The sequence below is a fragment of the Phlebotomus papatasi genome, chromosome 2 (genome assembly GCF_024763615.1).
Source record: "Phlebotomus papatasi isolate M1 chromosome 2, Ppap_2.1, whole genome shotgun sequence".
In the NCBI taxonomy this organism is placed as follows: domain Eukaryota; kingdom Metazoa; phylum Arthropoda; class Insecta; order Diptera; family Psychodidae; genus Phlebotomus; species Phlebotomus papatasi.
In genome coordinates this window covers 95,640,793-95,664,320 of record NC_077223.1, presented here as the reverse complement: position 1 = coordinate 95,664,320, position 23,528 = coordinate 95,640,793, and the positions used below count along the sequence as shown (strand labels likewise).

The 23,528-nt window shown below is 32.3% G+C and overlaps 1 protein-coding gene and 1 long non-coding RNA gene across 3 annotated transcripts in view; both read right to left on the bottom strand.

Moving 5' to 3' along the window:
• Positions 1 to 23,528, bottom strand: part of LOC129802524 (semaphorin-2A) — a 610,443-nt gene that overhangs the window by 70,675 nt on the left and 516,240 nt on the right. The window lies entirely within an intron of this gene.
• Positions 2,045 to 3,488, bottom strand: LOC129802530 (uncharacterized). Its single transcript, XR_008751807.1, has 2 exons — positions 3,090 to 3,488; positions 2,045 to 2,892 (listed from the first exon to the last, which is right to left on the bottom strand). It is a non-coding gene; the product is annotated as an uncharacterized LOC129802530 (long non-coding RNA).

Sequence of the window (23,528 nt, the reverse complement as noted above, 5' to 3'; positions counted from 1 at the left end):
TTAATTTTTTGCTGGCCGCCTTTAATTTTTTACTGATCACTCTTAATTTTTTACTGGCCACAATTAATTTTTTATTGTTTACTTTTAATTTTTTACTGATCAATTTTTATTTTCTATTGACCACTTTTGATTTTCTACTGATCAAATTTTATTTTGTACTGCTCAATTTTAATTTTTTTACTGACCATATTAGGTGAGAGTTTTTACAATCTCACCTACTTTTTATTTTTCACTGATCACCTTTAATTTTTTGCTGATCACTTTTTACTTTTACTGATCGCTTTTTATTTTTTGCTGACCAATTTTGATTTTCTACTGATCATATTTTATTTTTTACTGACCAATTTTTATTTTTTACTGCTCGTTTTTAATTTTTTACTAACCGATTTTTATTTTTTACTGACCACTTTTTGTTTTTTATTGACCTCTTTTAATTTTTTGTTCAGCAATTTTTATTTTTTACTGCTCCTTTTTAATTTTTTGCTGACCACTTTTTAATATTTCACTGATCAACACGAATATTTTTACTGATCATTTTTAATTTTTTTGCTGACCACTTTTTATTTTTTAGTCCTCATTTTTAATTTTTTACTGACCATATTTAATTTTTTGCTGATTAATTTTTAATTTTTTAGTGATCAACTCGAATATATCTACTGATCAATTCGAAGTTTTTACTGACCAAATTTAACTTCTTACTGACAAAATTTTACTTTTTAATGACAAAATTGAAACTTTTGCTGATTATTTCGAATTATTTGCTGATCAAATTTGATTTTCTGCTGACCACTTTTGTCTTTTTATTTACCATTTGTTTTCTGCCATTTTATTTTATAAATATTAATTTAAGGCAAAAAAAACAAGTGGTCAGTAAAAAGTCAAAAGTGGTGAGCATAAAATCAAATTGGATCAGCAAATAATTCTAAATAATCAACAAAAATTTTCAATTTTGTCAGTAAAAAGTAAAATTTTGTCAGTAAAAAATAAAAAGTGATCAGCAAAAAATTAAAAATGATCAGTAGAAATATTCGTATTGATCAGTGAAATATTAAAAAGTAGTCAGCAAAAAATTAAAAAGGAGCAGTAAAAAATAAAAATTGGTCAGCAGAAAATTCAAAGAGGTCAGTAAAATAATCAAAGTAGTCAGTAAAAAATAAAAATCGGTCAGTAAAAAATTAAAAACGAGCAGTAAAAAATAAAAATTGGCCAGTAATGGCGTCTACACACTAGTAGAAATTTTTTTAAAAAGGCATTTAAAAAAAAAATCTACTAATGTGTAGACGACATATAAGATTAAAAGTGGCTAGTAAAAAAAACAAATTGGTCAGTAAAAAATTAAAAGCGTATAGTAAAAAATTAAAACTGGTCATGAAAAAGATAAAAATTGGTCAGTAAAAAATTAAAAGTGGACAGTCAAAAATTAAATGTAGTCAATAAAAGATTAAAAATGGTCAGTAAAACATTAAATGTGATCAGTAAAGTATTAAAAGTGATGAGAAAAAAATTAAAAATGATCAGTAAAAAAAATTGAAAAATCAGCAAAAAATTAAAAATGAGCAGTAATCCACTTTTTATTTTTATACTAACCACTTTTTATTTTTTACTGGCCACTTTTTGTTTTTTACTGATCATCTTTTACTTTTTACTGATCATGTTTTATTTTTACTGATCACTTTATTTTTTACTGATCATGTTTAATTTTTTGCTGACCACTTTTCTTTTTTTACTGACTGCTTTTAATAAAGTACTGCTCTTTTTTTATTTTTTTACTGGTCTTTTTAAACTTTTTGCTGCCCCTTTTTTATTTTTTACTGACCATTTTTTTATTTTTTTACTGATCATTTCGAATTTTTTCTGACCAAATTTGACTTTTTACTGCTCGTTTATTCAATGCCGGCATTAGAAATATTCGAGTTGATCAGTGAAAAATTAAAAAAATGATCAGTGAAAAATTAAAAATGAGCAGTAAAAAATAAAAAATGGTCAGTATAAAATAAAATGTGGTCAGTAAAAAATAAAAAGTGATCAGTAAAAAATTAACCAATTTTTATTTTTTATTGCCCACAGTTTATTTTTTTTACTTCTCATATTTAATTTCTTACTGACCAATTTTAATTTTTTACTGACCACTTTTTAATTTTCGCTGACCGCTTTGCATTTTAAACTGATAAAATTTTATTTTTTACTGCTCATTTTAAATTTTTTACTGACCGTATTTTATTTTTCACTGATTTTCAATTTAATTTCTTTTTACTGATCTTTTTAAACTTTTTTGTGCCCTTTTTTTACTGACCTTTTTCTTACTGATCATTTTGAATTATGTGGCTGGACTGATCAGACGCGAATATAAAATTTTCTGTATAAACTTTTAACCCTCTAAGGACGATGGGATTACCGGTGACTCCGGTTACCCAAAAAGAGATATCTTTCCTACGCCCGTCTAAAGTTATGTTTCGCTCGCAGAAGTCACTAAAAATTATTTTTTCTGCACCCCCAATTTTCGACCTTCTTGTCCTTAAAGGGTTAACCTATAAAATTTTATATTAAGCTCACCTGAACCATCAGAACCACCTGAATCACCTGAAACCACACCATCATCCGCGAATTTATTTATCTCTTTCCGGTAGTGGTCTGGAAACCACCTTCAATCCCAGCAATGGTCACCTCGATATACTACGTCGATGATCAATGTAATCTTCTTGATGATTTCTGACGGGGAATGCTGATCTCCAATCCTCCCCTCTCTCTCTTGTGGCATCTTGTCGTATGAGATCGCATAACTTTCAGCTCTCTGCAGCTTGAGCAGCTTACCTCCAGCACCCAGAGTGTCTTCCTTTGTAGTAGATTCTTTAGTAGGGTGTCTTCATTTGTAGATTTTGTCTGGCATCCAAACTAGATCCAATAAAATACATCTATAAGTTAATATAACCTCACTTTGGGCTTTCCGGGAACTATTTTTCCCACCCTCAGCCCAAAAACCTAGGCTCTGAGGGTACTTGTGATACGCTTATCACATGACTCCAAGAGGGTCAAGAGACTCCCTAGAGAACCAGACAGAGGAGGATAGGGATGAGGACAGAGTATCTTACTTGACAAAATTCCTCCCTGGAGGAGCAATTTCACCAGCACACATGCATTTTCTGATTGTCTTGGCACCAGTTACAAGATGACACAATTTGTCCTGAGATCGAGATGACGCAGGATCCGGAGAAGTCAACCAGCCTCATATTGGAGTCTTTTGATGCATTTTTGACAGCCACAAGAGTCAAGGGATGTCTTTCACTTTTCACTGAACACCAACATCCCTTTCACACCATCACTATCACTTCCAACGCACTTCACGAACGTAGGGCATCTCCAAACAACTTTTGGTGGAGAAATTGTGCCCATTTCTTTATTTTTCTGCGACAAATTGCACAGACAAAAGAAAGACGTCACCGCACTGACGCCATTTTCTTTGACAACTGACATGTTTGTGATGTGTCAACCACTGATATTTGTAAGCCATGTTTTTCAGTGTTTCAATAAATGAAGTTGCACGAAAAATATTACCCGTTTTACAAACAAAATAGAGCAAATTGAATAAATAATTCATGCTTAACCTACTTTTTGGGACAGAGCAAAGGCAAAAAATGTGTAACCTGCTCAGTCCCACCAATTTTTCCCCAAGAAAAACCCGTCTGAAAATATTAGTAATTTTCAGTGATTTGAAAGATGGTTTGAATGTATGTAAAATAAGTGACGTTTTTTTTCAGTGTTTCTAATAGATGAAATGACGAAGACTTTTTACTCGATTTTCTTGTGGAAAATCGTGAAAAGTTGCAAGATTTTGTTTTCAGAATACTCTTTAGATCTGAGCAAAAAGTTTTCCACAGACATCTGATAGAACTTATTGTTAAATCTGAAAACACTTTTCAGCTTTTTGAATAAATGACATATCATCAATTGGGAAACACTGAAAATCAGCTTTTCAAATCAATAAAAAATAGGCGAATTTCGATCAGCTTTTTCAAAAGATGACCGATCATCGTTTTATTTTTACTAGTGTAAGTGGAAATGGATTCAATCCAGAGTAAAAATACTCAGTTTCCCAAAGCTTTCGGCGTACTGCACGCCTTCCTCAGTGGTGACTGAAACAATTTTGTTCTCTGAATTTCGTTGAAAATAATAGTGACTACAACATGGGTCTTTATCACAAGAGAGACAAAGAACTATTGTAGTAGTTTCAGTCACCACTTAGGAAGGTGTGTAGTACGCCGAAAGCTTTGGGAAACTGAGTATTTTTACTCCGGATTGAATCCATTTCAACTGACGCTTCCGGAAGGGAGATTTGTATCCTGCCTTCGAGTTTAAGTCACTACGTCAGTTTTCTTACTTCATTGAATTCGGAAGATCTATGCTTTCGCAAATTTTTAGTTACATTCCTGAGTAGAAGATCCTCTTATAACCTCAAAATTTGCATAAGAATGTGGAAATTCTATTAAAATCTTGACTATTATTTTAATTAAATTAATTACTTTGTCAATGTGTGGTTTTTAAGTTTACAGCTGCAGTCTCGGTATTTTTAGCATTTCTTGAAGTGTTTTAAATGTAAAGCATTTCAATTGTATTGCCATAAAGTACCAAAGACATGAAGCATTTAAGCTGAATGAATGAAAAGAACCATGCAAAAGGAGTGCATTTTTGTTGTCTTTAAAAAAATCTCTTGTGAAATTATAATAACATTATGCAGAATAATTCCATCATATGTTGCACCACCCTTTCGTGGTGAATGTACATTAAAAGAATCAGAGTCTGAGAGAAGGGTCTCCTTGATGGTCTTTGTTGCAGCATCTAAAGAAGTAGAGAGACATTAGAGTAGAGACGATGGTGGATTTCTTAGTGGAATTTTCTGCTTAGTTAATCTACATGAATAAAAAAGCATTTTATCTCTCTCGGCTGGCATCCTCTACAAGTGTCAAGAGGTCGTAAATTATTTCACATTTTCCTCAATTGCACATAAATTTTCCTCATTTTACTTACATTTTGCACCAAATTAGAATCACTTTTGAAATATTTCTGCTCTTCATTGAAAAATTTCCAATGAGATTGTATTAAATATAATTGAGTACATTCAATGGGAAAAGATGGTGAGAATGAGAAAGGAAAAGTACTGTGAAAGAGGGGATATTATCATGAAAAGCTAATTTCACATCCATTCTGCAATAAAAAAAAACTGCTTATGTACAAAATAACCATAATGAAGTGTTAATGTGACTTTAGCATGCTAAAAAGGAATTTTTCGGTGTGCCATTATTGTTTACAACTGCAAAAAGCCGAGGGAGCATTCTTACAAAACAAAATGCAACCATTATTAGCATTGAGACTCCATAGTTACATTGCATATATGTATAAATCTATGTACAATACCTATGGAAGCTTTCCAAGCTACACTAATGAGGGTCCCATTTGAAAATGTACATTGAGGAAGTTGTAATTAAACTTTTAATATTGCTTCATTGATTGGAGAAAAAAGTAGTCGGAAATTGCAAGCAATAAAATTATTTAATACCAGTTTTTTCGCTGTTGAAGCCCAATTTCTTAAAACAAAAAATATTTGTCTCATTTACCATTCAATGGGTCGACTTAACTTTTTCCCCAAAGTCAATAAAAATGGTAAACACCCCACGTGGTTTATTGTCCAAATAGAGTTCAAACGTTTTCCCAATAGATACAACCCCCCTCTATGTGACCAGCAGTTCTGGGGTGTCCATTGACAATGTGTGGAAAAGCAAAAGTGGTCAGAAGAGAATCACAATTGTCACATGTTCTATGACAGCATACGTGAGGACAGAAGCTAAACATATTTGTACAATGTAGGATTTCAGAACTATTTGTTAAGCTAAAAATCTTCAAAGTTGTACACAATCAATGAACGTGACAAGGCGTCCCAGCTTCGTGAAATGCTCGAATTCGTGACTTAATATGCTAAGTTCCAAAAGCAGTTACGTATTTTTTGTGGAACGGTGCAATTCATAAAGAATAGCATTATGCTTATGAGTTTTTAGAATTTTTATTTAGATTACCGATTTAAACCAATTTTTAGGTCACTTAAAAGATAGCCCAAAATAGCGTAAAGGCACCTACACACTACTGAGAGCAATTTGATAAAATTTTGATTGGAAGTTCAACTTTTCAAGGAATAGGGTAAAGTGATACAAGTTGGACATAGTGTTACAAGTTGGACAATTTTCCGGTAGTTGGACATGGCTCTTTTCTTGATAAATACAGTACAAAATTTGTTTTTAAGCACAAGGAACCAAATTATAAAACTAAAGCATTAAAAATATACAAATAAAAATGAAGTATTAAATTTATCAGGAAAAAAAGCCCTGTCCAAATTGTGCCATTGTCTAACTTGTACCACTTTACCCTATAGGTCATAGGTGTGCAAGAACCGTTGAAAACCGAATAAACGTCAAAATAAGTTTGTTCTGGTAGCGTTTTGACGATTGACGTACATGTTTTATTTGACGTATATTCGGTTTTAGCAGTTCTTGCACGCCTATGGATAGCTATAAAATCAACATTTTTGGAACTCGCGTATTTGGATTTTTTTTATTTTTATATAAAAACGTCTTTTTATAGACAAAAGTAAAAGGTTAAGATACATTTGACACATGTGTTAATGGGTTGAGTTTTAATAATCGGCATTTATTTATTTTTTACTTTTCAAAAATTAAAAATTTTCAAAATTCTCGTTTTTGGAAACAAAAGAAAATAAAAAACATAATTAGCATCGTTCTAATTCTTATTCTACTCTACGTAAAGCTCTCTTTACATAACCTCAGATTTTACATTTTGAATTCAACCGTCGCGTCGGTCGTCGCGTGTCGGTCGTTCAAATTTGAGGAATTCGTTTAAGAAACTTTAAGGTAAATAAACTTTAAGGTAGTGACTGTCTTTACCGGTCATTATTTCTAAAGGGCGTAGTTGTCTTTAATTCCGTACCAAGTTAACCGTGACCTGTGTAGGTCTGCAGATGGTATCCGAGACTTTTTTTTCAGGCTGAATCTTTAGGAAGCACTTACTAGATCTCTTTTTTTGATCTTTTTTTTTCTTATTTAATTTTCATTTAGGGTAAGTGTGCCAAATTTCGGCATAGTTGCATGCAAGCGCCAAGGTCTCAAGTTTCAAATGCAATATTATTAATACAAATTGAATATTTTTATTACTTCTTCTTAAGGAGTGTTACTTGGAACCTTGTAGACAGTTTATCGACTTTATTTACTCTAAAATTATTCTTAATGCATTTTAAAATAAATAAAAATATTGACATAGCTTTGGTGCCTTATTTCGGCCACCTTCATTGTCATAGTTTTTTGTCCATTGTTTTTCGAAGCTTCATTTTTTGTTATTCTTTTGAATTGTATAAACTCTAGAGTATATAAAAACCAAAAATTCATCAAAATTCGAGGAATAAAAAATGTGGTCGGAATTACAAGATGGCCGGAATTTGGCACACTTACCCTACCTTTACTTATACTATTGTAAATCCTTCTTTTATTTTTCTTTTTCTTTTTTTGTTGCTGTTTTTTACTTGTTTTTCTTTTTTTCTTTATCACAAATGTAAACCCTATTTTTGTGATTGAATAAATATTACTACTTACTACTACTAAAATGAGTACAGATTGTCCGCAATCGGTTTATAAATACGCTCTTTGGAGTTGTTTAACTTTTTTTGTTATGTTAAAGAATTATCTTGCGTTGCGTGAGTATGTAATACACAAAAGAAAACACTAAAATTTCAGTTCAATATTAGATTTTATATATTTCACACTGGAAAATCGTTAGCAAGAATGATTAGAGTTCATTGGCATATATAAACCTTAATCCCTGGACTATATCAGATAACATTCCAGATATTAAGGAAATTATTGGTCTGAATTTCCGAATTAACCAAAAAACATGGTTTTGAAGAGGACTGAATTTGAGAATGTCCATTTACGAGAAGATCATTGAAGGCCGGTAGTTGATGAGTTTAATCGTGGTACCAAACATACTGAAAACGGATAAACGCCGTGACGTCAAGAAATTCTCAACTGCTTATTAATTTACTGACCAAATTGGGGATCTCTCAGTCGCTCAATAGGCAAGACCGTTGGCTCTTGGGCGGTGAGATCTCTGACTCGAGTCTCACAGCTGTGAGTTCGGAAGAAACTTCAGGAGCACGGAAGAAACATTCACTACGGGGAAGGCACGGGCCTCTCGACATTTCATTTTTTCATACGTTTTTGCATAGAGGCACTGAAGACTACTGGCAAGTTTCTTCCTAAAGAGAATTGACTTATTAGTCTGATATATTTCGAAATCGTGTATTAAAAGCTATCTAAAAATACATATTTCATAATGATCGCCAAAATTATACAAGAATTACGAGCAAATTTGTATAAGTCGCAGTGCAATAGCTTCGAAATTTTTTACGAGGAAAAGTGAAAAATAGCTTCACTTTTTATTAGGCTTGATGGGCCCCTGGGGAAGGCGTTCCTGAACGATCTATGATCAGCAGATTCTTCCAACGCGAGGCACATTGTAATGATTACATTGTAATACCAAATAAAGTGTCTCGATACGATTAATAATACTAATAACTGACCAAAATTACTATAATTACAAAATTATTTATCTGGTGTTCAGTAAACTGCGTGTGTCTTATAAATCACTTTGATTTAGTTGATTTTTGAGACTCTTAGTAAACACGTAATACACACCCAAGATGAAAATAATCAAATTCTAGCATTATGTACTGTGCAAATATTCTGAAAATTTATCATGTAATCACCGGCAAAGGAATTCAAGAAGGTAGAATAAAATGTTTATGTATGTATAAGTGAATGCAATGATAATTATTATATGCAGAAAGTTCTCCATATTCACTGAGAAATTACACAAATAGCGGAAAACTCCATATGAGTTTAATCTTTGAGTATTCCAACTCTTGCTGGCCTTCTCCCATCCATCCAACAAGATCTGCAAAACATTAACATCATATCCGTCTTGATGAAACTTATTCATCCGTCGGTTTGCATCGATAAAGTTTATGCACGCGAGCATCATCCTGTAGAAACTTTTCATACTACTTCTTGCATCGGTTCTTGGAAGTAGAAATTGCATATGTGGATCTGCAGGCCGAATGAACACCTCAAGTCACTTACTCAGGAGTAATGTCATAATATCATTTATTAGGCCAAATATCCAAAATGACGATCAAACTTTGCCTGTGTTTACAATAAATTTCTCTCCATAAAAGCCAAAGTTTAATGAACATTTTCAATTATCTGTTGGTAGGGGAAGGATTTCAGGTTTCGCATATACTAAGGCTTCGAACACTTTATATTTTTTTGACCTATTTTTTTCAGGAAATGTATGACTTAAGACTAGCTAGTCAGATTCATTAAAAGAATATGGGAAAAATATGATGTGTGCACAGACAGTGTATGAAAACATGAAAGCCTTCCCCTACACCCAAAAAATATTCAAAGGAACTAGGGGAAAGTGCTCTCTTTTCGAACGTTCGTGCCTTCAAATAATGTGAATTTCTTATGTTTTTCGTAAGAGGTTTACACTAAATTATTACGGAATTATCAACAATTGATGGCAAGCCAACTAATATTTAATAGAAATGTGTAAGTTTCTCGGGAAAACTAAAAGAAAATTCACATTATTCGAAGGTATGAACATTCGAAAGTAGAGTACTTTCCCCTATCAACGTTAGAGCACTTGTATCATTTCTGTTTTAATGGTGAACTTTTAATGGTTCCGTTAATCCGTTTCAATGGTGAGGAATGGTTAAATTTCACTTTTACTAAAGTACTACCTAATATTTTCATACAGCTAGGGTAAGTGTTGTAAGTGATGTTGCCGGAATAGGCAACACTACCTCATTGTAGAGGCGCTCACAAAATACATACTTTTTTAAGCGAAATACAGGATCCAGCTGGGAAATTTCACCCGAAATTTAAAGATTGATTCACTATTAACATAAACAGAACCAATCTCTAATGAAAACTAATCAATTTTCATGAAAAACACCGAAGGAAAACCTTCTGTACTTCACCACAAATCACAAGACTGCTAGAAACACAATCGATCTGTCACATTTTTTGTAAGACTCTTTCCACACTGAGTTTTTACAACGCAATTTAAATTCAAATTATACCTAAAATTTAAAGGTCTTTGTGTAAATACATCCTAAAATGAATAAATATTTAAAAGCAAAATGAATTTATTGACTATTCGAAGATAACATACATAATTTAATTTCATTTTTTTGCTTGGCCGAAATTACACTCAAAGTGTCCGAAATTTAAAGCTGGTCGAAATTTGGCACACTTGCCCTATTTTGATTGATTAAAAGTCAACTTGATTGATATTTTATAGTGTTTAATCAAATCCAATACAAAATTTGAAAAAATTTTATCTGGTGAAGTACAAAAAAAAATATTTCGTAAAATTGTTTGTAAATGTTTGTAAATTAATACTGAATGCTTACGAAATGCTCGTAAATCCAACAATTTTTTAAAAGTTTGTAACTTATATTTTTAACAAGCATTGTTCGTGAGATTATTATTTGACGAGAATTTTTGTTCTTTTACATCAAACATTTGTTCGTTAATGTTCATAAACACACAATAAATGTTCGTAGTATTTTGTTATTTGTTCGTAAAGTTTTGTCATATAACCAAAAATGAAAATGTTTGTAAAAGTACAGAAAATGATCGTCAAGTCATGATGTTACGAACAAAGTTTGTGAAAAAGTACAAAATTTTACGAACTTTTTAGTGGCTTACGCTTTACGAGTATTTAATAAGTCACCAAGGAATCACAGATATTTACGAACTTTACGAACAATGTTACTAAATATTTTTTTGTGTAGTATAGTTTCAATTTTATGAATCTACATTGTCCTTATTAATGGTTGATTTTTGTTCTTTAAAGTGTCTTCTGGTAAAATAAAACACACTTAGGTCAAGTAAAAATATTTTCCAACGTACTTGCTTTTGAAAGCTTTTGAATTTAGTAAACTTTTGAAGGTGTGTTTTGAGGATGAGACATTGTAAAAGATATATTGCAATTTTGTCAGACTAACCAATGAAAAGTTACATAGTATTTTATCCTGATTTTCATGAGTATCAAAAGCTTAGCACTATAAACACAATAGTACTTCAAAAAGCTTGATGTAAAGTTGCAAAAGTTTCTCACTTTTTCCCTATAGTTGATGTGCTTAGAGTACCAATATTATTATCTACCCGTACCATGCATATATCGACAAACAATGCCACTTTTGAGCCATTCACTGCTTTGGCTACATTTGTAAATTAGCCACCTGAATGTCAGGTGGGAAGTGCACCCTCGACATAGAGAGCTCAAAGTTTAGAGGGATGGTCTTCAATTGCTAACTAGGCTACTCGTTGTTTGTGCGCCACAAAACATTTGTGTTCAACTTTTCAGGTGGATGCTCTCTTGTCCACCCAATCCTTGTTGCCACTCTACACCCTTTGGAATTCTGGAGTGGTCCGATGATATTTTCAGTTATCAAAAGTTTGCAGAGGAAGAATTTATTAAAGCTTACAGGTGCAACATAGAAGAGAATTTTCATCAACTTGCTAGTTCGCGCCCTTTTGGTGTTCTCCAACAATTATCTCCAACAAGGGTATATTTCGAAAGTTACAACAATGTTCTTAGTTTGTTTCTATGGCAAAACTCTCTATAATGCTCGTTATACCTATGGTTATACGGAGTACCTTTGAAATGCAATCTTAATTATGAGGTATCACACTCTAAGGTGAAAAGCAGCTATTGTTGAATTTTCTAAAATTAATTACTGATAAACCAAGATCGGTTTATAGTAGGGGGATTTTTTAATGTGAACTGAAATAAGGGAACCTACAGGATATGAAATTCACGAGTTGGAATATATTAATTTTCAATTTTGTGGCAATCTTCATATAAACCTATCGATCGATTGAATAATACCTTTATTATTCATACTAAAATGTCTATTAATAAATTTTCTTATTAATTCATTGGAAACAAAATTAAAATTGTTCAGGATTTCTAAAATAACTTCTTTCAGCTTCCATCTGAGCTAAAATAAAAATTATTTTAATAGAAATGTATCGCAGAAGGGAAAAATTACACGTTTTCCCTGAAATGTTCCACAGGAATTTGTGGTAACCGAAGCTTGTCATTTTGAGGTCATGAAGAATCTATTCATTCTCATGTTTGTTTGAAAGAGATGAAGTCAAGCAAGAGTTTTCACTTTGTTAGATATTCCTGAAGAGTGTCCTGAAACTTTGATTTGTGTTCAATGATGTGAAATAAGTACACAGTCTGCATTTGCCCATCTTATTCATATTAACATAACTATACTACACCATAGTTGTAGTATTTGTTCTACAATGTTCTTGGAATGTTTGTTCTTTGTCTCGTTCATCTTGTGATGCAAGAGATTTTATGATGGTAAATTCTGTTGCTATTGACGTGGTCCAGTTTTAGACAAGATCTCTACAAACCTTTACGACTCGTCTCGAATAATAATAATAATAATAATAGTGTCGTTGAAAATTTCCTAGGGCTTTTTCTGTCCTTAACTTTATTTATAACAAACTAAACTTTGTTTTTACGACTACGACTGCTAGAATAAATTTTTAATTGTAATCCATATTATTGTTGAAGAGAATTAACCGAATTAACAAATATGAATAATACTGCGACGACTAATTGAGCTTTTTATATTCTTTTAGAATTCTTTGACAATTTTGTTAAAACGTACATATATTTCTTAAGCTTTTTAGGTTCTCATTATCATAGTGACTCTTATGATCCTTATGAGTGAAACGTATGCTGATATTGTAGTAGGACTGTTGAGCCTAGAAGAGTTAGAGGGAGAAAGCCCGTCCTGACGAAGATTCTTCTAAGCAAGCGGTACCAAAACCAATCACTGTTCAGTTGCGGTGGTGACTCTGAGGGGTGCTATAACGGCTAACTTCAAAGGCTACTATATATCACCGATAGATGGAATGATGAGCATTATTATCTACGAATCGGTTCCGCAGTCGGCCTTCAACCATGAAGCTGATGGGAAGCTCGATTCGTGGATCTCCGGGAATGGGCAATGTGGGCTCTACTCCGGAAGACTGAGGTTCCGGTGTGAGTCAGTAGCATAAATTGCTACAATATTAGACTTGGAGATCTCTAGAACCATTAAACTAAAACCAAAAATTTACGATACACTAAGAAATAATGGTTTGTATTTTCTATAATTCGTATAGTCAAAGATAGCAAAATTTAAAATAAAATGATAATTTTAGAAATTTTTTTTTACTAGTTAGTAGATTGCAAAAATAAATCAATTTTAGATTATTATCGTAAGGATTTCACTTGTTAATTAATTATCCACTATATTAGGCTCAGAACTCAGAGTTCGTTGTGGCCAAGACTGCATATTCCGCTTTTTAACATTTTTAATTCGTTTGTACTCAAATGGGATTTTTCAATTAAAACTTATGTAAGTCAAAACCCAGTTAACCCATTCAGTCAATGTACCAGAAATACTTGAAATAGATTGTTCGTATTTTGGAATTAGTTTTATACAGATTAATAGATGATTTTTTGAAAAGAAAAAAATATCTATCATGGGGGCGCGGGGAATCCTTGTCAAACACGCGTCTTAAGGGTCACTGAATTTAAATTCTGTACATTAATTAATTACAAACTCTTTTGATTTAGATAGACTAACTATCTAAGAACACGAATTAGCAATCAGAATTCAAATCAGGAAAGAGAATGGAGGTCAATTTTAAGAAATTCCGATTTTATGAAAATTTTCCGTTTGCCATTTTGAGCAAAAATTTTGCATGACTTTCCGCGAAGCGAGAAAAGAACAACAAAATGTATTTCCATCGCTGTCGGACTATTTTTTCGAAGTAATTGAAAGACCAAAGTAACGAAAAATCCATTCTCGACAGAAATTCGGACATCAATTGCGCAGAAATAAATAATCAAAAATCGTCTATTTTTTGATTAATATATTAATCGATAGGTACGAATGGGTTAAATACATCACTAAAGGGTATGTAGTAAATGTTTATTGCAAAAAGTCAATTTTTCAAATAAAATTATAATTTATTTTAAAGATAAAGTTCATAGAGTCGGCGAATTAGAAGATATGCATAGGGGGAGGTGGGGCTATTTTGAGCTGTGGGGCTACATTATACGACTTTTCGCATATTTCTAAAGTAAGTAGGACTTTGCAATTATTTTATTTATATCCAGAACACTTTCGTCTATCTAAATTGCTTAACGTTATAGTTAGTTTCTTTTAGAAGTATGCGAAAAAATCGTATATCAATGTAGCCCCATAGCTCAAAGGCGCCCCACCTCTCCCTATGAAAAAAAACATAAGTTGAACTGATTTAGATATAAGATTGCATTACTGACAATAAAATGTACTGTAAATATGAGCAATTAAAAATGTAATTTGGACACTAAAAATACAAATTTCAGTTGTACTCAACTTAAAACTTTATTAGCAGTGAAATTTTCATAAACGTTTTGGCAAAGGAAAAAATAAAAGGTTTTATTCAGAGCATTACGGAGTTATTCCTGGATCTGTTGGTCGATTTCCTTTTTTTTTAACTTGCAATAACTTTTCAATTTTAGTCCAAATTATAAATTAACAAAAAATACTTTTTTTTAATTATTTCCCATTACAGTTATATGCGTATGCGTATATTCACTATTGTAAACTTTAAAAATGTGCAAATTTATCATTTGTCTCTGAAATAACATAATGGGATGATATGATGTTGGCTGCACGTATTTGACAATTTTAAGTAACTTTTTCAAATGAGGCAACAAACTTTTGGCACATGTAAAAGGATCAACTTTTGGAAACCAATTATTTTTTATATGAAATAAAATGAATATTTTTTTTGAAAATCCATAAGCAAGATCTGTTGCTTACAGGCAATTTATTTGCAAATAGAAAAATTTTAAAATGTAATTTTTCTACGAATTTTTCCATCTGGTTTCCTGAATATAAATTATGCAAAATATTTTTGAAATCTACTGTATTTTTTTACTGCTAGTTTTCCACAAATTTTCTAATATGTTTTGAAATCAAGGTGAATATTTTGTCCTTAGACGCGTTAGACACCTATCTTCGAAAACCATTTCAATATCGAATTTTCGAAGGTCAAAGTTAAACTTATTTAGAAGGTCTAATTTTCAAACGATTTGCTTAAAATTGGATTTGTTTTGAAACGTCTTGAAATGTTCAATCCGGTTGCATCGGATATAATCGGTAATGCCCCGTAAATGATATACCATTCTCAAATTTACTTTTTATTTGTCCGGTATGTTTGTTATTCATTCTAAAATATTTTAAAATGTATTTTTTAAGCACTTTTTATTTGTTTTTTTTTTTAATAAATTCTACTATTTTAAAATTTGGAATATAAAAACCAATTAGGGTAAGTGTGCAAAACTTCGGCATAGTTGCTTGCAAGCGTCAAAGTCTCAAGTTTGAAATGTAATATTTTAAATTCAAATTGATTTTTTTAATTCTTTCTTCTTAAAGAGTGTTGCTTGGAACCTTGTAAACAGTTTACCGTCTTTATTTACTCTATAACCATTTTTAATACATTTTACTGTGTTATCACACTTGCACATTAAAATTTTAATATGATTCACATTAATTGTCTCTGGTGAGAGTCCAAATATGTAATTTGTGTGTTTGAATCATTTTATTTTCAAAATTTGATTTATTTGTTGATAAAAAGGTAGACTTGGCCCGCAAAATTTGATATAAATTGATTTATAGCATTAATGCGAAAAATTAATGCGATTTTCTCTTTAATTTTTTAATGTGAAAAATATTTATGCTTTAAGTGAATTTAAACTTTTTTTTTGCAGACCAAGTTTACTTCTTTATCAATAAATAAAAAAACCCCAAATATTAAGTGACTCAAAGACACAAATAATATATTTGGACGCTCACAAGGGACAATTAATGTGAATCACATTAAAATTTTAATGCGCAAGTGTGATAACGCCGTTAAAATGATTAAAAATATAGACTTAGCTTTGGTGCCCTATTTCGGCCACCTTCATTCTCACAGTTTCTTGCCTTTCTGGAATTCTTTCAATGACTTTTTCAGATAATCTTGTTGATCGAAGCGACATTTTTCGTTATTTTTTGCATTGTACAATCTCAAGAGTATGCAAAAAATAAAAATTCATGGAAATTCAAGGAACAAAACAGGTGGTCGAAATTGCAAGCTGGCCGGAATTTGGCACACTTACCCTATAATGTGATATCACTAAACTGTAAATTAGACAAAATTTGCTATGGGTATGGTATTGATAATTATTTTATAGTTCCATGTTTCTAAATGCTAAATGGCTTGTACTTCTTGTTCTACAAGACAAATATTTGGCTTTTTGAGTATTTATTGCATGTTCATAAATATTTGCAGATGAGTGAACGTTACAAGAAAACTTCCCGAAGGATCCTTTGCGAGAGAAGTAAGAAAAACTTAATAGGAAATCATTGAAATTGAAACTCAATTTCTATTCCCGAAGTCCTTCTATACGTCCACTGTACTCCGTCTAGAAATCGATGGACATTTTATCTGTAAATTTATACACATGAAAGGCATATAAAATGCAAAATGTAACAAAGTGGAAATACATCAGGTCCCAGAGAACATTTTCCATCTCGTAGACTGAATGTGGGAAGCAATATTCTTCCCATTCATCCCGGTTTTCTCCGGCACGTTCCAAGATACTTTCACCCGCCATGGCAAAATGGGGTGGACAGCCAAGGGTATGGGACTATGTGAGGTGTTTTTGGGAATGTTTCCACAACTTAGCATAGAAATATATACGAAAATAGTAAGGTGTGAAATATTATACTGATGCAAGTGTTATTATTGGAGCATCGATGCGAAAACGTCGGAGTTGAAGTACCATACCCTCTAATCCCAAATGCAAAATGTATACCACTGAAGAATGATATTTAAATTCTATCGATTTTTCTCTGGGTTCTGTAAAATATTTAGACTGTATTTGTATAAAACTCTCAACGAAATCTCTGTGGAAAAAAAACGCGTAAGAGTGAAAAGTGCTTCATATGGAATTTGTATCATATTTTGAAATACTTTTTATCAATCTCACAGGATAAGAGGGTTTGAACATAAAATTCGAAAAAAATACAGAGAGTATGAATGTCAGATAAGGAGGAAAAAGGTTTGTGAAATATTTCAGATGGGTTTGGGTAAACCACATATCTAATATGGTTCGATAAGTATACACGTAATATGGTTGTACAAATCCAATCAGATTTTTTTTTCCAATATTCCAAGAGCAACATGTAGTAAAAGTGCCTCTCTTGTATGTCTGGTATGAAAGACATAAATAGCAATGTGATCCTAATTAGCGAAGTACCAATTCTTTCCCATAAACTCACGATGGACACACATTAAGGCTCTGGGTACAACATAAAAAGGCATATACCAGCACTTTTTTCCTCCTGTGCATTTTCCCAGAGTCGACACCATTCTGGAGCTTTTAATCACCATCTTCGACGTAATGAGGGAGCTTTTATTAGATCTAGCATACACACACAGTCATTCGCCAGAGAAAAAGAGAATGTCGAAGTCATTGCATTAATACGGTTTGATCCAGCAATTTCTTATTGCTATTGCAAAACTTTTATATGAACCGAAGAGCAATTTGCTCTCTTTTTTTTTCTCTTCTCCATGGTGCCACTCCCTTTTCCCAAACCCTGGGCATCATCCAACCTCCACATCGCAAAATATACTTCTATATATGAAGGTAAAAGTTTTGTGATACTTTTGTCATTAAATAGGAAATTCACATTTCTCATTGTTATATGCTAACACACATTTCGTATAGACTTTGCTCATTTGCCTTCACAGCAATTTCCAACATTACTTCACTCGATGGAATCACACTCTGCGGAAATAAAAGTATTGCAGGAAATTCATGGGAAATCTCGAGAGTTTTGCAACATTGATCAGTAGTAATAAAGTTACGAGAAAAGGGTTTTATTGCATAAATTCTCAAAAAAAATACACCATGAATGTATTTGCGGTTGCAAAAAAATCATAGATTATTAATAATATGTAGATTGTAGAGGATTTTAAAACCGTTCCGACGGTACAACATTTGTGGATATCGAGTAATTTATTAAACAGGCAACCAAAAAACAATAATAAAAGTCGAAAGACCATAAGACCGCCATTTTGATCCAGAAAACGCTTTCCGAAACCGTTGATATATTTTTTGAGAGAGAGTTTTTAAAATGATTATTTTAATTCCAAAATTTTGCAAAGATGGGACATTTTGTTTTCTTTAATGAAAGGCTTATAAGTATCCGGACAAAATCCAGTAAGGTACTCCGAAAGTCAAGAGAAATTCTTCCACTTAGGGTAAGAGAGCCAAATTTCGGCATAGTTGGATGCAAGCGCTAAAATCTCAAGTTGAAAATGTAATATTTTTAATAAAAATTGAATATTTTTGTTATTCTTTTACAAGGAGTGTTGCTGGGAACCTTGCAGATAGTTTATCATCTTTATTTTATCTAAAATCATTCTTAATACATTTCAAAATGAATAAAAAATGTAGACATACCATTGGTGGCCTATATCGGCCACCTTCCGGAATTCTTTCAATGTCTTTTTCAGATCATCTTGTTCAACGAAGCGACATTTTTTGTTATTTTTTGCATTGCACAATTTCAAGAGTATGCAAAAACTAAAAATTCATGAAAATTCGAGGAACAAAACATATGGCCGAAATTGCAAGCTGTCCGGAATTTGGAACACTTACCCTATTTCCCTCTGTGTGATTTCGATCCTTTTAGGATTTTTGCCATTAGAGAATTTTGCTTTCGGGATTTGGAATGCCACCGTTTTCAATCATGTTTGAATTGTTTAATTTTCTCCCTAGAATAAGAGTTTAATAATCCTCCATACTCTCAAAATTTAGTGATACTACTAAGAACTGAATGTCCATTAAAATTCCATTACAGACTTGAGGATAGGCTTATGGGAAGCTTTTAGTGTAATTAAAAAAAAACGAAACAATTATTGAATGAACTACATTATTATCACTTTTCCACATTCGAAAAATATAATTTTAATAATATAAGGTAAAGTGCCCTCAAGTTGACCGGTCCCTGAATTTGACCGGTAGAGTTATTTATTCAATTTATTTATATTTGCACTAATATTTGGCGTATGATCTAACATTAATAGGTCATTCCATAAATAAATACGAATCAGTGACAATTTTATAGAAATTCACTATCAAACATTCAAAAATTGACCCACCGGGTCGAGTCGAGGAACCGGTCGACTCGAGGGCACTTTACCCTAGTAACATACAAGTTTGTTTTTGAAACAATTTTCAATACTTTTAAAGCGTTTAAATCAGAAGTGAGCAAGTACCGTTTGAAACTGAACAAACGTCAAATAAAAATATTACGTTAATTGTCAAAACGGTAAGTAGACAAACTTATTTTGACGTTCGTTCGGTTTCAAACGTTTCTTGCTCGCCCCTGGTTTAAAGCATTACAAAAAGGTTGAAAGTGAATCCCGTTACATATTTTTAGTGTCTCATCGTATCCATTGATTGGCTGAAGTTTTCTTTAAAGCACTGAAATAGTTCAAAGCTCTAATCAATCAGACGGTACTTCAATTTAATGTTATTTAAAAATTTAATTAAATTTGAGTAATTTTTCATTCTAATAAGATTTATTTCGGAGGTGAGAGAAAATAGTTTCTTTCTTATAAAATATTTGTTCTATTATGGATCAAGATTTACTGACATTTAATAAAATTTTTGCTTTTTAAATAATTTATTTTAACATAAATAACATAATAACATAAATAACAGAAAATATTGAAGTATTGAAATGTCATTTTCTGAACATTTCATGGTTTTGATGTCGCACGTTCTTTTGAAACTCAAATGTAAATAATTTTACTCTGCTTTATAAATGTATAACGAGGAAGAATTTGTGGAGAATTAAGAACAAAATTTGAACACTGAGAGTGAGAGAAATCCGAAAAAGTTAAAATAACATTTCGGAAATGTTTATCTTACCCTGCAGTACTGATCCGAAATCGGTGTAAATATTATGCTTTTTAGGTGTATTAGGGGTTAAAGTTATCCTTTTTTATGTCAAATTTACCCTTAAAAATGTGTAAAATTAACATTAAATAATGTTGATATATTTTTACACCTAAAAAGTGTTAAAGTTACGAGGAAGAAAAGTTAATCGCACCCCCTTTTTTTCTCAGTGAAGATTACGAGGAAAAACTTGTGCTCTACGTGCAATGCCAGTAAGACCAGTAGATTCACAAAGTATTTAGAATTCTTTTTCTAATTATTTAATGATCGAAAAATTCTCTTTATGGGATTAAAATACTTGCAGTGCGATTTAATTTTTTTCAAGTTAAAATAAAATATAGCTTTTTTTTGACAAATTCGGTAAAGTCAACAAATGTACGTTTTGTGTTCAACAGAGAGGAGCATACCCTAACCGAGTGATGGGGGGAAGTTCCTCTAGGATAGATCAAATTTTCCCTAAAGTGAAACTTGAACGAAATGGCGAAAAAAGTATATATTTTTCAGCATAAGAGAATTTATGTGGAAGGGAAATTAAATTTCCTGTATCAAAAACACCTTTTCTCCCCGCACATTTTTTCCCAACGCCTCACATTTAAGTATAAAACGTGACAAAATTGAATTTTTTAACGACTCATACTGCAAAAAAAAATTGCGATGAAAATTGAAAATTTGCAATTTTTAGTATGGTATGCAAATTTTCTTTGTAGTATTTGTTTTATCAAATCGACAGGTGAGATCTTAATGAATTCCTTGCAACTTTGTGTTTTTGGAGAAGTCTTTCTGAATTTTTGTGCTTTTAGGGATATTTTTTCAGGATACATCCGATGAATTCGCGTGTGTAGGATTTCGCTGTGGGGAAGCAAAAAAATATGTAAATTCCTAATAAAATATTACGCAAATCCTTCACTAAATCACGCGATAATCCCTATTTTGCTGGAGCACAAGTAAAAAAAAAAGAAAAACACAAATAAGGAGATTCACAAAGTGACTTGCTGTTGCCGCCAAAATTGTGAGCTTATGCGGGAAAGGCTCAATTGTTTCCATTTTCCTATTATTTCACTTTCACAGGAGAAATGTTTAGCTCCGTTTTTTTTTTGCTTCCTGGTAAACCACCTGCACAATCGATAATTGGGAAAATATATCCTTCTTCTTTGTGGCGCTGAGAAATTCCCATTTACGTCGTTTTTCAGGGCAATTTTCATTTAAAAAGCTCTCTGTGTATGCTCCTAAACACCCATTTGTGCATCTTATCGCTGAGAAACACCTTCAAGGGGGGCTCAAGTATTGATTTTTCCCACCTCATCACTGTCACTTGCGTCTCTTAAGGGAGTCTGGCGTGCAGAAGAATACTTTTCACGTTGAAGAAGAGGATGATAAGTCCGACTTCTTGTGCCATCGCACCATGAATATGTGAGAAGGGTGGCTTCTCTCTTGCATTCTTCTTTCCAACCATCATCATCATTCAGATCCACCCTCAAAGTCGTATCCTCTCTCTATTTTTATGCGATTATCTTACGCACAGTCGTCTGCTTCCTGGGATGCCTTCCTCTCTTATATATTGAGAAACTTGTGGTGAGGGTGGAACAAATTCGGGGTGAGGAGGTGCACAGTAGATAAACAGGGAGTTATTGTAGCATCCCCCACGAGATACGCAAGCTATCTCTCCCACTTTTGCAAAATTCCCTTCTCGGAAAATTTGTACACAGTGTTTCACGTGTCTTTCTAGGAAAAGAAAGATTGAAAGTCGCAAGATAGGATATCCGAAACTGGAGCAATGGGTCCAGAGTTGAAAATGGAATTCCTTATTAGACTATGATATTTATAATTTATTTTTTTATTTATAATTTTTCTGAAGTAATAACCATTTAGACATTTTTTCATAATTAAGGAATCATACTTAAAGTTTTACTGAACAGATTTGCTTCCAAATATTTCCAAATATTAATATCTTTAGAAATATATTTGTAGGGGAAGATTTTGCAGCTTCGTAATGTTGCAGTTATGTAAAAGTTGATTTTATTCTGAGTTACTAAATGAATTTTATCCATGGCCATAATAGCTAGTCCAACACCTCAAATTTCCTGACAAATTTGAGATTATAGTCCATTTTCATGGGTTCAAAAATCAAAAGCAAAAAATGGACTTAAAATTGCAATTTTAACCCCATTCAATTTTATGAAAAAAAAATCCCATTAGTTCAAGTTATAGAGAGTTTATCACGGTTAATTCTTACTGTAAAAATCTTTTGCTCGGAAGGAGTCGTTTTTGAAGGTGAAGCTGGAGGAAAATTCATAAACAATTTATTGCATTGGAAGCTCAGGAAAATTGAACTTTTGCAGCTTGGAAAAAACATCATTCAAAATTATTGAGTACCGACTTTGAGAATTCCTCACAGTTTTGGGTCACACTTTGGACGGTGCACGTCGCTCTGGCACATTCAGAGATTCCATTGAATAAGTTCACAAGAAAATTGGGATATTAAACATTTTTCACGAAAAAAATCGAAGAAAAACGTGCACTTTTCCAGCAAAATACGACCCTATCAAACATTAAGTCTAATGCCCTAAGCACATTTACGACGCCCAAACGGCAATTTTGGGGAAGATTACTGTTGGATGTACGTATTCTGGATTCAAAAATGGGTCCTGTTACCGTCATCAGAGCGTCGAGTGACGGAAAATGGGGAATAATATGACGGTTATTACGAAAGTCACTTGGCGTCGTAATAACTCTTAGATTACTCGCCCACGACTAAAATATGACGCCCCAAAATGGGCTCTTCCAATGATTTTCAGTGTCCCTATAAATAATCTTCCTCTCGCTGGGTATGTCTGAGGGGAAATTTCACTTGTCAAATGGCAAATAGGATTACTCAGTGCTGTGAATTCGTAAAGTAGTTGGCAATTTTGCATGTTTTCTCAAGAATATTATAGTGTAACATTAGGAGGAAAAGTTCCTCCAGTAGAGAAATGTGTTGTGATTTAGAAAAAGACAGTGCCGACAAAAATTAGGTAGTGTTTTGCTTATTAAATACCAGGACAATTTTTATGGAAAATTAAATTTCGTTATTCAGGTGTTTGCTCCTATCTCAGGGGTATTGTGTGATAAAAATCTTGTGTCTAAAAGTCCAATTTAGTGAAAATTTTAAAAGATTTTTGTGTGTTGTTGTCATCCAGCTGGAACATTTTCGACATGTCGGACGGCTCATTCAGCAATAGTCGAATGAGAAAAATATTCGCAAATGTGAGTAGTGAAATTGGAAAAAATTTCAATTCAATTCAATTCAATTTCAATTCAATTTATTTAATTTAAAATAGGACAAACTG